Source organism: Macaca fascicularis, chromosome 6, assembly GCF_037993035.2.
Source record: "Macaca fascicularis isolate 582-1 chromosome 6, T2T-MFA8v1.1".
Lineage (NCBI taxonomy): Eukaryota > Metazoa > Chordata > Mammalia > Primates > Cercopithecidae > Macaca > Macaca fascicularis.
Genome location: NC_088380.1, coordinates 16,616,823 through 16,629,174, shown reverse-complemented (window position 1 = coordinate 16,629,174; position 12,352 = coordinate 16,616,823).

The window sequence follows — 12,352 nt, the reverse complement described above, 5'->3', positions numbered from 1 at the left end:
TAATTTTATGTCAAGTTGGCAAGGCTGTGATGTTGCTGTGAAGATATTTTGTAGGCGTGATGAGCATCTACAATCAGTTGACTTTAAGTAAAGCAGATTTTCCTCCATAATGTGAGTGGGCTTCGTCTAATCAGTTGAAGTCCTTAAGAGCTGAATTAGGTTTCTCAGAGGAGAAGGAATTATCTCTTAAGACAGTAGTATAGAAATCATATCTGAGTTTTCACCTGCCAACCTTCCCTGTAGCCTTGGCAGCCCTATAATTGTGTAAGCCAGTCCCTTAAATCTCTTAAATCTCTTAAATCACTCATTCTCTCTCCCTCTTTCTTTCTCTCTTTCTCTCTCTCTCTCTCTATATATATGTATAATATATATACATATAAAATATGTGTGTATGTATATACACACACATACAATCTCATATATATGTATGTGTATACTTATGTGTGTGTGTGTATGAGTATCTATATGTACTCATATACATACATATGAGTAGATTTCTTCTGGGAATTGGCTCATTTGATTAAGGATGCCCAGACGTCTCACAATATGTCAAATGCAAGACGGAGAATCAGGAAAGCCAGTAGTGTATTTTAGTCCTAGTTTGAAGCTCTGAGAACCAGGGAAGCTGATGTTGTAACTCCTAGACCAAGAACGAACCCTGAGAACTAAGTGGTGAGGACTGCTGGTTTAAGCCCTGGAGTCGCAAAATCTGACAACCAGGAGCTCCAGTGTTTGAGGGCAGGAGAACTTGACGTCCCAACTCAAGAAAAGAGAGAAGTCACTCTTCCTCTGCCTTTTTGTTTTATTCAGGCAGGCCCTTGATGGATTGGAAAATGCCCCCTGCCCCCATGTTAATAAAGTTGGATCTTCTTAGTCTATTGATTCGAATGTGAACCTCTTCCGAAAACACCTTCATAGGCACATCCAGAAATAATGCTCTATCAGCTATCTTGGTATTCCTTAATCCCATCAAGTTGACACATAAAATTAACCATCACATTGTGTGAATATAAACATGTAGCATCTGCTACATGTTTATGCTTATTTTCCCAATTTTTTCTCCCTGGCTCTCTGAAACTTTATAAAAAGATAGACCACAGGAGAAGTCATACCCTTGAGTAGGCCCTGCTTCCTGGACAATTTGGTTGTCTGTGCCCAGAGCACTTTACTCAGGTGACCTCCCCTCCCAGGGTGCTCACCTTCAACCCTCCCTTTGTTGCTCAGAAGTCTGTGGGGAGTTTCAGGCACCAACTGATCTAAGCATAAAGTAACTACCAAATCTACACAATCACATCGAGTGCCTCAGCTGGCATTTCCATATAGATGGGAAACTACGGGCCAGTTTTCTGACTGGTATCATCCCTGCCTTTCTGAGCCAGAAGCGGACATGACACCAGTTTCCCTCAGTTTTATAGTCATTGGAAATTCCCTCAAATTATGGAAAACCTTAACCATCAGTTTTTGTTTTCAGAGGTGTTTTGAGTCTTTATTAATTGATTAATGATTGGATTAATTAATTGGTGGCAACAACCTTACAAAAAGTGAAACAAAATTTTAGAGGATAGTGGGGGATGTTTTTTCAAAAGATGCCAGCCAGATGTCACTTTCAGACAAGAAGTCTAGGCCCCTCTTCTTTGATAAGGGGATGAGATACAATTCCATTTATATAAATTGTATCTGTCTACTAAAGCAGACACTTGATTGAATCAAAGAGGACTTTTCTTGGACATTCTGAATAATTGCCCAATTCTCCATTTAGCGCACGTATATTGTAGTAATGGTGTTCGATAGTGGGGGGATGGTAGGTCTAGTTGGCGAGTCTGGTTTATAAGCAGGCTGCTTTAATCTTGCTCTTCTTTGGAAATAATGAGGTTTGTAAAATTACTGTAAATATATGTCTGAACACGTAACCCCCCTCACCTCTCTCTCCTCATAATTTCATAAGCAGCTGGTGTTCCCGTGGCAGTTGAACAGAACAAACTTGCTCCTTTCAGGACATCTGTATCCAATATAGACTATCTGGCATGTCTGTGTCCCTTCTCTGTGTGTAACATGATGGAAAGCAGGCTTAGAGTTTTGGGTTCTTGCCCCATGTACTCCTCCGTATCATGAAGTGAACAGCCACTTCCTCTCCAAGTCTCATAAATGCTACAGGGATTTTCATTTTCCATAAAGGGGATGAGATTTTCTTTCTCCCTGTGATCTCAGAAGTCCTTGCAGCTGGTACTCCGCAGAAAGTGAAGAAAAGCCCGCTAGGCCCTTGATCAGACCATCTGTTCCACAGTCTCATAATTCCAAAAACACAGTGAGTCCCAGCTTTTCATTTTGGCTTTGTAAATAAAAACAATAGACATAAAACAAGCCATAATTGATACCCAAAGTTCAGCAAGATAGGGTGATGGCTATGTATAAAGACCAAATTCATATCCATATCCTAAATTTGTTACCCATTTTCTTTCTCGAATTTCCCATTCAAAAGAGTTGACTGCTAAAAGAGCCTTGGAAAGTATATTTTTGCTTATACATTCAAATGAGTTATTTGAATGAAGTCATAAATAGATTAATACACTCTAACCTGATCTTAATTTATTTAGAACAAAGGAGTTTATCTAAGAGAGATAATATTTAACAAAGCTAATCATCTATAACAGTAGATCTCAATGTGTGGTCCCCAAACCAGCAACATCAGAGTTCCCTGGAAACTTCCTAAAAAGCAAATTCTCAGGCCCCATTAAAATCAGAAAATCCAGAGATGGGGCTCATCAATCTGTGTTTTAAGAAACGCTCCAGGTAATTCTGATGCATTCTAAAATTTGAGAAGCTCTGGTCTCTAAAAGATGGCTGATGAAGCAGAATTAAAAATAAAAAAAATACCTTTACAATGTGTTTGTTTAGGTAGTGACTAAGTAACTTTGGAGTGGATCCACTTTCTCTGTGAGGACTCACTTGAATGATTTTCTGACTTACCTGTATCAATGTAATGAATCCTTACAACAATCCTAGGTGGTAGGTCCCATTACTCTTATTTACAAGATGAGGAAAGAAGGTTAGGTGCCTTGCACAAGGTCACCGAGCTGACTCAGTAGTGGATGTGCAATTCAACACAGGAAATCTGAGGCTAAGCAATGGTCACTCTTCCCTGGATTTGTAGGGTTCTCAAAGGAGTTGGAGTCTTCTCGATAAGAAACTAGGGGCTCTGTAGGTGTGAGTATGAGCCCAGACGTGCTCCCAGAAGTGTGGAGATAGGGAAGCTTCTTAGGAAAAGTAGGATCCAACTTCACATTGAATGGCACAGAACTTGTGCTCTCTGACGTATAAGCATCTTTGTCCCTAGAATCACACTCAGGCAAGTCCATTTCTCTATGCTACAGCTCACACTGATGAAATACCTTTTATATTTTACTCTTACTGGAACTCTTTTCAGTAGTTCCCATTGCTCAGGTTTGATGTCACAGATGCCTAGAAAGTTCTGCATCACTGTGGATGGAGAATAAAGCCCCTGGTGGTTTGGTTTTCCTGGGGACTATTTTAAGGGTGTCAGCTCAATTTCAATCTACTTATGAGTATTCGGAGGGGCCTGCTTATGTATTCTTTAAATGATAGTTTACTTTCCTTCTGCCTTGACCATGTGCTATGGTCTAAATGTGTCCCCAAAATTCATATGTTAAAACGTAATCACCAATGTATATTAAGAGATGGGGCTTTCAGTAGGTGACTTAAGTCATCAGGAGCCCTCATGAGTGGGATTAAGGCGCTTATAAAAGGGCTTGAGGGAGTGAATTCCTTGTCTTCTGCTCTTTCACCATGTTAGAACATAATGTTCACCCCCTCCAGATAACGCTCCAACAAGGCGCCATCTTGGAAGCAGAGAGCAGCCCTCATCAGACACTGAAACAGCTGCCTCCTTTATCTTGGACTTTCCAGTCCCCAGAACAGCAAGAAACAAATTTCTATTGCTTATAAATTACCCAATCTATGGTTTTTCTGGTCACAGCAGCATAAATGGACTAAGACACAATAAACTTTTGTTTGTCTAGAATGAAAGCAAATGGAAAGTTCTAATCTTATAATCCCTCCTGGATTGTCACCATAAGGTAACATCACATTGTTTGAAGTATTATTGATAAGAGCATTTTATTGCATTATTTTGTGTACCTATAAAAATTTCCAGAAATGGTTCAGTATGGGAAACTATGGAGTAATGATTTAATGGAGATCTATTATTTTCTCCTGTCTGTTTATAGCCATCATTTGGATAGTTCTTTCTTGGCGCCTTACCTGGACAGCTCAAGTCATGAATGCTCTTCTCAACCTTTCTAGGGCAGGTGAGAAGCACCCAGGTTCCTGGAATCCCCTTTGTATCCAGCACCCACCTCCTCCTCCACAAACCCTAGCCAGGTTTTGGATGCTTCTTCCATAGATGAGAGTGGTCTACCCTGCTCACGAACTCACCACAGCTGGGGCTGCTCAAGTGCCGAGTGCTGCTGGATAAACACAGTCCTGCAGGGTGGCTGCTGGGGTCACCTTCTGTCCTCACAGGCGAACGTGGCCAGTGCTATCTGCAGTGGTCAGGCCCTCTGTCAGTGTTGCCCAGGCCCTCTCAGTCGCTGCCACTTCTCTTTCGTCTGGGCTTCCTGTTGCCGCCATGACACTGCTCTCTCCTGTCTTTTATTTTTCTTTCCCATGGGTCAACACAGAACAGAACAGGACTTGGGGTACGGTTAGTTATTTAGGGCTGAGAATACAAAGGTGCTTGATTCCCTGTCTTCCCATTCTCCACCATGATCCTGTTGACCTCCTTCGTTCCCCGGTAACATTACAGTGCCTATTTCTAAGCCAGCTTCTTCGAGTAGGAGAGTGATAGGTTACCAAGTGGGAAGGGAAGACCAAATTCAGAACAATTTGGCATTGTTACAAACTCAATCCCAAAAGACTAAGTTAACTCTGAATGTTTTTAAAACTGCACCAGCCTAGGTATTTTCTTACTCAGTAGGTGAAGAATTACCATAACAGAATTAAGCAGCAAAGTTCATTCTCGAATCATAAAGATGTTACAGTTAGACTTATGGGTTTGTTGGTATTGTTGTTTGTAAGAGTATCACCTTGGTGTTCAGAAATGCAGATTATAAGTTGCTTTAAAATAGAAAAGAAATGGAAAGAATTCTTACAAAGTTTTCTGACACAACTACTTTCCTTTGTGGAAGGTTATTTGGACGTCAAAAGTATTACATTTTTAGAAACTTTTCAGGAAATAGGCTACAATGAACTGACTTTATACCTCCTGTAGGTAAGGTAAGTTTGGGGTCTTACATGCACCAAGAAATGTATTGCAGCAGGAAAGTTAATAAATCGATACTCCATCAGTACTTAAATTCAAATCTCACCATTTTTGAGTTATAGTCAGTGTTCTTCACTTCAGGCATGATATCTGAAGGTGGCTGCAGCTATACTACATGATTATGCAGCCAGAAATCTATCCAAATAAAGACAAGTGAGCAGAGTATTCCTGAAGACAAACCATCTTTATGATTCAAGAATGAACTGGTGGAGCAGAGCGTGAAAACAGATACAAGAGCCTCCTGGATTTGCAGGCTGAAGACTTTGGTGGCTGTGCACATGCATGCCTTAGTCCTTACACTTTCACCGGGTTTTGAGGTTAACAAAACACTTTTATTTACCATCTCTCACATTTCTCACCTTATCACTTAGGGAAGAGACCTGGCTCAAATTCCGTAAGTGAGAGATGAGGTTGTAGAGGAAAAAAAATTCTTTTTCCCACAATTCTCCTAGGTTCTCTACCTGGGATCTTGTAAATTAGTCTGACAAAAGACAGATGAACATGAGAATAATAAACAGAAGTCTATTAACATGTGCATGATGTACACACATGGGAGCTTTCAGACAGGAGGAACTCCAAGAGGTAGTGAGAATGTGGGGTCCATGTACCTAACTTGATGGGGAAGTGCCAGGGGGTAAAGTTCACTTATGGAAAGAAAAATGACTATTTAGAAAGACAAATGGTCACTTATAAAAATAAATGGGAAATGTGACAGCTTGTGACTATGTCTGTCTCGGTGTGGTGCTGACTTCTCTCTGAGAAGAGAAGGGTAGAGTTGCTCTCAGGGAGGACATTTATTGGAAATTGAGTTGTTTGGGGAGGCTTTGCTTTTAGGCACATAAAAAGATTTCAGAAACTCAGATGCCTTCAGCACAAAATAAATCATTATGCAAAAGTGGCATATGTTGAGGTGACATATTCCGATCCCCTTGATCCTCTTCAAGGCCACTGAGGATAGAAAGATTTAGTGGTCTGTTCCTCTTCATATAGCTAATTAGGCATAGAACTGGTACTTCTTCCCCAAGCCTATTGGTGTCTCCATGATTCCAGCCCTCTCAGGAGGTGGCAGTGAATGCCATGCATTGGCCACCACTTCTTTATCCTAATAAATGATGAAGGAAGCAGTTACAGGAAGTAGTCAGTCATGCTATAGGAGATGAGTGATGGTGATGTGGAATGGCATTTTCACAGCCACTATTTATACTTCCTGATCCCTCTAGCTAAAAAGTGGTGGCTGATGACCTGCACTTATTAGTCCTGCTGTCATAACAGATACTGATGAAGGAACACTCCTGTCATCAACGCTTCAGAGGTATATATGTCTGACACCTGTGTACTTGAGTCAGCAGATAAACATTCCATTTTCTTCACTGAAAGGTTTGTATCCTTTCATGGATGGGTTCAACTGATGTCTTGTGAAAAAAAATCACCATGTACCTTTAGGAGAAATAAGAAAAGAATAGATCCAGGTTCTCATTTGTCAAAGTTGGCCATTGGCATAACAGCATGGAAATATTTGGAAGGACTCTGTCTGCAGCACGTTCTGAAGATGATAATAGAAGCTGAGTGTCACCAGCAACACCATCATGTGATGCATAAATATTCACATCCCTTTTCCGGAAAGAAAATATTACTGTAGTTTTTTTTAAGAGTAAGAAGGGAAAAAAATGAAATTTTTTTTGTCTTCTAACTTATCTACAGGGTACTATTTTTTCCTGGTCTTGAATTTCTAGTCATTACTTGTCCTCACCCACTCCCTGACAGTCCTCACGTTGCTAAATTCTGATATCAAATTAGATGCTGGAAATATTATCCAGCTATGATTTCAGCAGATCTGTACTACTGTAAAAATCCTCCGGGCCAAGAAGTGCTCCTCTGTCTCTCCTTGGGGAAGCAAGAAGGATGTGTCATTGGGTTCTTAATGTGAAGATCAGCCTGTGACGTCCAACTTTCAGAGTGTCTCCGCATCCCTTTCCCCAGAAGGCCTTATGCCTCCCTACCAGTCTGCAGGTTTAGAAAAGCAATTTAACACATGCAGTGATTTAAAGTAATGTCAAAAAATGAAAAGAAGATAACTACAGGTGGGTTAAAGCCATAAAGGACACAGCCAACTGTGGTATTTCAGCATCACATGGAGAAATAAGGCCTTTGGGCCTTAGAGAAAAGAATATTCTCTTGGATATTTGTCCCACATCCCAACCTCTCACCCTCCATTAGTGTTACCTTACCTCAGTGGAGTTCAGAGGAGTGAGCTGTTGATCAGGCTGATGGTGTCTTTGACACTTTCAGAAGTTCACTTGGGATATAATTGACACCTGCTAGTCTGATTGGTTTCTGCTATTCTATTCCCTGTGTCCAACTTCTATATGATTTCATATCTTCAAACCAAATTGTGGCCAATTATAGCTTGACCCTGATTATAAAAATAATTGAGGACTTCAGCTTTTACTCCTCTGCGGGAGGACATAACAGTGTGTTAGTTTGCAAGGGCCACCACTACGAAGTAGCAGAGACTGGGTAGCTGAAACAACAGAAATGTATGTTTTCACAGTTTGGAAGTTAAATGTTCAAGATCAAGGTGTCTTCAGGGTAGTTTCTCCTAAGGCCTCTTTTCTTGAGTTGTAGATAGCTGTCTTCTTGTGTGTCTTCACGTGGTCTTCTCTCTGTACAAGCTGTGTCCAGATTTCCTCTTCGTAAAATGACACCAATCATACGGAACTAGGGCCCACCTGAATGAACTCATTTTAACCTAATTACCTCTTTAAAGACCCTATCACTAAACATAGTCACATTCTAAAGTACTAGGCATTAGAATTTCACCATGTGAATTTGAGGAGATACAATTTATCCCTTAATAAACAGTACCTGGGTTGACACAGAGCTCAGAAAAGGGACTAATCTGAATCATCGCATGCTGGTTCCATGAATGTCAAGAAGGAATACAGGTAAAAGACAGTATTCTCAAGATAGCAGTGGGATCGGCTAGGAGATTTTCATATTCAGCAGCGTCACTGGAACTATCGATGATGAGGATGACGATGATGATGATGGTGATTTAAAGCAGCACGGCTCTTCCTCACAGCGATAGTCCTTGTGAGTGTGGACCTAAGCTTTGGACCCGGAGTCAAGAATTGTTTACTGTGGGTTGAAACTATCATCGTTTACTATTTAATTGAAATATAAAGAAATGCAAAAGCACTGGAGGTGGTATACAACCTTAAACATAGTGAAAAAGGGTAACAGTCAAACGAAATTCAGTGGCAGGAATAGACTCTACTAGTTATCTGGGAACGAGCTAAAGATTATACTGTTTAGCCTCTAATTTTTTTTTTATATATTTCCTGGAAACAAAGGAAGATAAAAATATAATGAGATATGTCATTTGCATGGATTGCTAAAGGAAAGCAGGCAAACTTTTGTCTGTAGGGTAAATTTTTTCCCTGGAACTAAACCCAAAGAGAAATTTATTGTGTGAGACATTTTGCAGAGAACTAAGTGAATTAAAAGTGTCAGATGTTGAATAAAGGATAATGGATCATAAAATAGATAATGTCTTCAAATAGGTTTAATGAAAATGTTTTTTTTTTTTTTTTTTTTTTTTTTTTTTTTGAGATGGAGTTTCACTCTTATAGCCCAGACTGGAGTGCAATGGCACGATCTTGGCTCACTGCAACCTCCGCTGCTCAGGTTCAAGTGATCCTCCTGTCTCAGCCTCCTGAGTAGCTGAGATTACAGGCGTGCACCACCACACCTGGCTAGTTTTTGTATTTTTTTTTTTTTAGTAGAGATGGGGTTTCACCATACTGACCAGGCTGGTTTCGAACTGCTGGCCTCAGGTGATCTGTACTCCTTGGCCTCTCAAAGTGCTGGGATTACAGAAATGAGCCCCAATACCCAGCCAAAAGTAATTATTTATAATAAAAACTGTCTTATATCTAACTTTAATCTCATAAAGGGAACATTTGGCATAATTTGTATATTTGAGAGAACAAAATTCTTAGAAAATGCACTTATCCTTGTGGTATCTGGCATGACAGTTAGTGGGAGAAAGAAACCTTGAGATACTGAGTAAGCCACCTCATTGCAGCAAAGTCCAAAAATGGGTCCTTGGACACACAACAGCATGTCTAGAAATGATCTGGGCTTAGGAGTTGACAAAATTGAATGGATTTTCGAAAGAAAATGCAAACATTTCTCTGTCATTTTTTCCTTTTCATTTTATTTCTCTTCCTTCTCCTTCTCCAATCTTCCTCCTTTTCTTCTCTTAGCCTTTGAGAGAGAGAGGGATTAAAGAGCCAGTCAGAGGCGTGACTGAGTGACAAAAAGCTGAATGTCTCTCAAGAATGGGATGCTCTGTATTTGATACAGCCAGTCTCCAAGATCGTTCCCCAGTGATCTTCAACTCTTAGAATTCATGCCTTTTATAGTTTTCTCCACATTGCATCAGGGACAGTCTGTGGAACCTTTAGGATACAGCAGAAGTGATATATCTTAGTGCTCATTCCATGAAAGGCTCATAAAAGACCCATGGCTTCCAGCTTGCCATCTCTTGGCCACTTGTCTGGATCACTCACTCTGGGGGAAACTGTCAGCAGCCAATGAATGAGACTGAAAGTGGGTTCTCCAGCCCATCAAGCCTTCAGACGATGACTGCCTGGGACAGTATCTTCACTAAGATACTCTGAACCGGAAGCACCCAGCTAAACTGCTCCCAATTCCTGATCTACAGAAACTGTCAGATAATAAATGTTTGTTGTTTGAAATGCCAAATGTTGGGATAATGTGTAATCTGTACCAGGAAACTAATAACAGCATTCAATTGCAAAATTGTTTGCATTGCTATAATGCAAATACATTCTCTCTCCTGATGAAATATCATCTTCAGAGAAGCCTTCCCTGAGCATCCTGTCAGAAATAGCCCCTTCACATCCCTGGGCACACAGTCTTCCCTTAACCTCTTTAGTTCTCCTCATAGTCCTCATCACTACCTGCTATTATGTTATGCTTTTGTTTGTTTATTATTTGTCCTTACTTCAGCAAAGTAAATTTCACAGGGCTATGGAATCATCTGTTCTGTTCACAATTTTAGAACCTAAAAAACTGCTTGATCTACAGCTGGTACTTAGTAAATAATAGCTGAATAAGTTAAATGATTGACCAAGTCTTTCATAACTGTTGGCTTACAAGGACTGAATTCTGAGCAGAGCAGGGCAACCAGGAGCAGCCAATGAGGAGATGGTCAGAGGGGATCTGACGAGTGCAGGATTGGCCAGGACCCAATGGAGGATGGCAGATGGAGGTGTCAAGCAGTCTCCGTGTTGCTTTCCAGTAGGAGAACTGGTAGACACTGGAGACTAATAATTTCTATAAGGGGGTTTGGTTGGGAGGTAATCTGGCCGAAGATGAGCTTCCATAGGTTCTTCTATGAAAGACAGAAAAGCTCAAGTGTCCATATCAAAGAAAGCAGTGTGATGGAGGCTTGGCTACAGTCCTTCTACATGTTATCCGCTTAGATTGCCAATAGGGATAGGTTAGTGGACTTCCTCTTAGGAACAGGACAGAGCCTTGAAGCTTTTGTCGTGTAGATAGTGCAGGAAATGATGTCTGACTCTATTTTGTAGTCTCTGTTGATAAAGCCAGAAAATGTGTCAGCTAGCTTGGAGTCATCCTTGTTCTCTTTGTCTAACAATCTGTAAGCAAATCCTATTTGGTATTATCTTAAAAACATACACAGAATCTGACCACTTCTCACCACTTCCATCTTCACCAAAGTGGTCCAAAGTACCCTCATCTCTCACTTGGATTGCTGCAATAGTTTCCTAGCTAGTCCCTGCTTTTTCCCTGGTGCCACTCAAGACTGTTTCAGCACGAAGTCAGAGGGTACACAATTAAATATAAGTCAAATCATACTATTCATTTTGTTTACGATCCCCCTACTCACTGGGGGTAAACGCCAAATTCCTTACAATGGCACCGGCCTCTAACAAGCTGCTCCTATTACTTCTGTACTCCTATAATCTACCAGTGTCCCCAGGCACCCTGCCCCAGGTTTGTGGCCTCCTGCCAGTTCCTGGAACACGCCAGGCGGTCTTTGCTCCTGCCTCAAGGTCTTTGTTTTTGCTGCTTTAGCTGTCTGGAATGCTCTTCCAGAAGATATCCACTTGTCTGTTCCCTCATCATGTGGTTTTGCTGTGTCCCCACCCAAATCTCGTCTTGAATTGTAGTTCCCATAATCTCCATGTGTCCTGGGAGGGACCCTGTGGGAGGTAATTGAATCACGGGGATGGTTACCCTCATGCTGTTCTTGTGATAGTGAGTGAGTTCTCATTAGATCCAGTGGTTTTATAAGGGGCTTTTCCCCTCCTTCACTCTCATTCTCCTTCCTGCCACCATGTGAAGAAGGATGTGTTTGCTTTCCCTTCTGCCGTGATTGTAAGTTTCCTGAGGTCTCCCCAGCCCTGTGGAACTGTGAGTCAATTAAACCTCTTTCCTTTATAAATTACCCAGTCTCTGCTATGTCTTTATTAGCAGCATGAGAATGCATTAGTACACCTCATCTCCTGTAAGTCTTTTCTCCATGGTTACCTTTTCAGTGAAGACTTTTCTGAATGTCTTCTAAACATTAAAGTTTCTTCACACTATACTCCTTGTCCTCCTTCCCTGCTTTATTTTGCATCATAGAATGTTCTCATTGTCATCCATACACATGCATATTCTCATACATAGCCATGTTCTCACCCATACATGCACAGATACAGCTGCACATACGTATACACACACATATAATTCATTTACTTTGTTTTATGCCTTATCTTTCTCTAATTGACAAGTGCTTTTCACACTTTAATCTGAGGTCCCTGCTAAAATGCAGGGGCTGAATTTTTTTTTCTTTTTCTTTTTTTTTTTTTTTTTTGAGACAGGGTCTTGCTCTGTTGCCCAGGCTGGAGTGCAGTGGCTGGATCTCAGCTCACTGCAAGCTCCACCTCCCAGGTTCACGCCATTCTCCTGCTTCAG